Source organism: Cupressus sempervirens, chromosome 8, assembly GCF_028749045.1.
Source record: "Cupressus sempervirens isolate cs-2001-9-10 chromosome 8, ASM2874904v1, whole genome shotgun sequence".
In the NCBI taxonomy this organism is placed as follows: Eukaryota; Viridiplantae; Streptophyta; class Pinopsida; order Cupressales; family Cupressaceae; genus Cupressus; species Cupressus sempervirens.
In genome coordinates this window covers 775,246,171-775,251,417 of record NC_143125.1, presented here as the reverse complement: position 1 = coordinate 775,251,417, position 5,247 = coordinate 775,246,171, and the positions used below count along the sequence as shown (strand labels likewise).

Genomic DNA, 5,247 nt, shown 5'->3' with positions numbered 1-5,247 from the left:
TTTAAATATATTTTTAAAATTCTAAATATTTAATAATATATAATAATATTTTAAAGAGATTAAGCTGTTAAGAATTTTTAAGAATAGTTTTTTTTGGTAATATTCATAAAAATCGCAATTTTAGAATGAATTTCTGAAAAGCATATTTTTATTATACAAAGTATCAAATTAATGAAGCAAGTTTCTCTGCTTTATTATATCTTAATATTCTCAATCGTTGTAAACAATATTAAAAGTTTATAAAAATAAAAAACATAATACAATCAAATAAAATATATATCATGTATATATATATTTGCATTATTAAATAATATATTGTATTTCTTGTAATAAAATGTGACAGTTTATTAGTCGATTTGAATGTATATTTACAGTTTTAAAAAAAAATTACCTTTCAATCTATACAGTCCAGCTTGTCATATACTGTTCAAAAGTGCAAAAACGGCCAATACAGCCATCAAATTCCAAGCCTAATTGGATGGTATATAGGAAAAAATTGTGGGTGTTAAACCGATCACAAAAGCTAAAAAGTAAAAAACTCTTGTTCAAAAAACTCTCTTCAAATTGTGGCTAAATTATCACTCAAATTTGAATTTAGAAAAGCATTTCATAATCCAAAAAGCAAACTTTGAGGTTAACCAACTATGAGATTTAATATAATAATTCTAAAGCCACTCTCCTAAACATGCAAAAGAGATAAAGAGATACATTTGAAAAAAATAATTGTAATATTATAATACTCAATAGAGAAATGTGATTTTTTTTTAAATAATAAAAACAAACATTTCTGAAAAGAACAGGTGTGACAGTTAATAAGATTTTAAATGGTTGCTAAGTAAATGTACGATCATATAATGTTAATGCAGAGTGCTTATAGGAGAGTCGAGCAGATTTAGAAAGAAAGAAAAGTATCAAAAAAGAACACGCATATAATAAAATAAAAGTAGAATATAATATCTGTAAATATCTTCAACGATGGGAGGAGTATAATGCGTTTATACTTCATACTTTATATTGGATCGCCTTAGCAAAGGGTAGTTTTACTATGTCAAATTGCGGATCCATGGGAAAAGGATTTTCAAAGTCTTATCCACTCCCTCAAAATATTTTTTCTTTAGCCCACTAAATACCAAGACTGTTGTAAAACCTACTACATATGAAAGTCCCACTCCAATGTCATACCAGTCACTCTCCTCACTTTGCTTTTCTTCATTATCAGATGTAGAGATTGGAGGATTATCAGGCCAAGAACATTTCTTTGAAAGTGGACAACCCCATAGATTTGGATTGCCTAAATATGAGGATTCACTAAATGTTGCCATGTGTCCTCCTTGTGATGTGTCCTCCTTGTGATATGCTTCCTGTAAACTGGTTGTTGGAAAAGTTGAAGACTTCCAAATAACTCAGAGAACCAGGATCTGGAGGAATCTATCCAGAAAAATGATTTGTAGAAAAGTCTAGTGTTTCCAGCCAAGTCATCTCTACAATGCTATTTGGAATAGCACCACTAAAATTGTTCACAGAAATGTTGAGCAGCTTCAATCCTTTCAACTTTCCTAAATCAGATGGAAGGTGCCCGCTCAATTGATTGTCTGCGAGATCTATGGCCATCATGGTGGGGAAAATATCTGTATACTGCTCATCTCGGCCTTTGGACTTCATAGTCAATCCATTCTTATATTTGTATAGAAGCTCATAAGACAGTGCACCTGCACCTGACTGCTCTTTTATTTCAACTTGAACCGTAGAAAATTCCTCATGGGTTTCTATCATCAATGCTTGTAAACTGAAAATGGTATCTGGTATCAAGCCTGAAAGTCGATTTGAAGAAAGATCCAAGATCTGTAGGTTCCTCAGTCGTCCAATCTCAGCAGGAATCCTACCATAAAAAAGATTCTGCCTCATTGCTAACACTTTCAACTGTGAAATGTTCCCGATTGACTGTGGAATGAGGCCTCTGAAGAAGTTTTGGCCAATATCTAACAAATATAATTCTGTGCAATTTGATATGGAGAGAGGAAATGGTCCACTTAGCTGATTATTCCTTATCATAAGTGACCGCAGTTCACTGAGCTTACTAAAATCATAAGGAATCATTCCACTGAAATAATTATCTCCCAGATTAAGTTTTTGAAGCTTGGAACAATTGGCAAAGCTTGGAGGGATTATTCCATTCAAATGATTATTTGCGAAGTTCGCAATCTCCAGTGAAGAGATACCCTGTATGTTTGGAGGAATATTTCCTGTCAGCAAATTGTCATTGAGCAACAACACTGCTATATTAGGAGGCCAAATTGATGGAATCTGACCAGACAATTCATTCCTTGACAAATCCAGCGATATCAATGGATTCCCACCTGCTGCTTCTGGCAAAAGTTGTCCCTGGAGATGATTTGTCGTAAGATTGATGAAGAGAAGATTCATACCCAGTACCCACGAAGGAATTTCTCCAGTAAGATTGTTGTCAACCAATTCCAAGTCTACAAGTGAGAACTGAGTTGAAATCCACGACGGGATTCGGCCATCCATCTTGCATGATATCATAGACAACCAAGTTAATTGGAATGAGGGAATCCAAGTGCTACTGATATTATGTACACAATTTGACAAGCCCAGATATTTCAATTCGCTAAGGTTGTCAAAGAAGGCCTCTGAAATTACATGTTGGTCATCTAGTGATAGATAAAGATATTTAAGTGAAGAGGGTAGCACCGAGGAAGCAATGCCCTGGCTGAATGCATTCCCATTAGCATAGAGCTCAGTAAGGGAGGAGAGCCTTGAAAATGAGGGAAGAGTTCCATTTAATTGGTTGTAAGATACATCTAGTTCAAACAAGAAGGAGAGATTACCCAAGGAATTTGGAATAGAACCGCTCAGTTGGTTGTAAGACAGATCCAAACCTTCCAACAAGGAGAGATTGCCCAAGGAATCAGGGATAAAGCCACTTAAGGAGTTATTAGAAACATCCAAATATTTAAGGGAGGACATCTTTCCCCAAGAAAATGAAATCTTACCAGTCAAGTGATTTCCGCGGATCTCCACCCGAGTCACAGAAGAGAGACTACTGAGACAGGTTGGCAGGCTTCCATTCAGCTTGTTGTAAGAAAGATAAACCGTGCTAAGGTTGCTGAGAAGACAAACAGTAGGGAAAACAATTTCAGCTTCGAAAGTGTTGTAAGACAAGTCAAGGACAGAAAGAGAAGAAGACGATGGAATATTCCCACTCAGCCTATTACCTGATAGACACAGTTCTACGAGTGAAGAAAGACTTCCTAGACAGAAAGGTAAGCTTCCATTCAGCTGGTTCTCAGAAAGATCAACAATGCTAAGGTTGCTGAGCTTACAAATTTTATCGAGGACACTTTCACCATCCAAATTGTTAGCGTACAAATCAAGGACAGAAAGAGAAGAGAGGTTTCCGAGGCATGGAGGGACAGTACCTGTTAGCCCCATCGAAGATAGGCGTAAGGTTACAAGCGAGGTGAGGCTGCACAAGCTCTCAGATATGACGCCACCGCCCTCCGCTACATAATAAGCGTGCATGTCAACAGCGACAACATGATTGGTGGTGTTGTGGCAGGAAATGCCTTGCCAGAGACAGCAATCTCCTCCCTTCTCCCACGAGCTCAGATTGGTAAAGAAAGGGGAATTTAGGGCGGATTTGAATCGAAGGAGAGCTTCCCTTTCACTGGGAAGACATCCAGAGCAGAATGGGAGGAGAATAACTATAAAAGAAAACACGAACAACTTGGTTGTGGGCGCCATGGTTGTGGATTTAATTGGGAGGCAAAGACAGGGCAACGCGTTATAAAGAAGGGGGGTTCACTCGGGTCAACGAAGGCAGATCTGACGCAAAAGGCAGATCTGACGCAAATCTTCTTTGATTACATTTGCTTTTTCTTTATCGGTAATTTCTTCTGTTAAAAAATAGAACAGAATAGAAAAAGATGTCTTCATATTTTGCAACGTTGACCCCGCATCGACAACTGCAGTAAGTGGGATAATCAGTCCAACTTGTAGAGGAAAGTATACAAATCAATTCTTAGTATAATTGCTCAGAAAGTTCTCTAGAAAGCCATGGAATTTGTCATCTTCTTTTGCAATTTTCTTGCCGAAAGAAAACTATGCAATTTTTTTTCTATTTAATAACGCACCTCTTACGGCAAGTCTGGCAAATTCTTCATAATTTACCCGCCCTCTCGTTTTCCCCCACGGACTGGAAAGTGATGCCAAAAACGAATGTCTCATAGATATCTCAAATGTATGTTTGAAAAGTATGTCCAATATTAAAATGTCTATTAGACAATTTGTTTGTATTTGTTAAATAAATTAAAAGTCACAAAATAATAGTCTAATTTAAGCTTGGAAATTGATAATCGTATTGACCATTTTTCTATTTTTTAACCATATATAATAGTTGTGTTTTTAATGACAGACTAAATTTTTTTAAACCTTAAGTTTGATAGTTAAATTTCTTAATATACTGTCAAAATCTCTTATAGAGATATTATAAGACTTTACTTAGTAATATAGATATATCATTATATAAAATATATGCAATATATATATCATAAAGTATATGATATTTTAATACCTATAAAAATTATAACATATTTTAATATATATATATTCTTTTTTTATTAATATTAATAATATTTGTATATATTAGTAGTAATTTAGAATATAAAAATATCAAATTACAAATAAATATTAATATTAATAATATTTGTATATATTAGTAGTAATTTTAGAAACTCAAATTACAAATAAATAATAATAATATGTAATTATTAACACATATTTTATATTACTTATTATATATTTATATTTATATTTATATTTTTTTAACATAATTCATTGTAATTTCTAATTATTATCATTTTAGAATTTTTTTATGAAGCATATTGTTAACTTGATAATTACCTAGGGGATTTAAAACAAAGTTTTAATCTCAAAGTCAGAACAAAGTTTGAAATGAGTTTTTCTCTCTCTCTATGTACTCAGACCTATCTCTTTCTATGTACTCAAACCCCTCTCTCACTACGTAGTAAAGCTCGTATTCTCTCTCCATGTACTTGAGTTTTTCTCCCTCTACGAACTCAAAATACTATCTTTCCATACACTAAAATTAAGAGGTTTGAGTTTGGATCCGAACTTCATCTAAAAGTTTCACCCTAATCCTAACCCATACCTTGTCAAGATCTTAACCTCCAATCAAAACTCTCATTAGGGGATAACTATCATGTC

At 34.0% G+C, this 5,247-nt stretch overlaps 1 pseudogene; it reads right to left on the bottom strand.

Annotated features, from left to right (window-relative positions):
- Nucleotides 1-933: 933 nt before the first annotated feature.
- Nucleotides 934-3,765, bottom strand: LOC149544707 (uncharacterized; annotated as a pseudogene).
- Nucleotides 3,766-5,247: the final 1,482 nt, after the last annotated feature.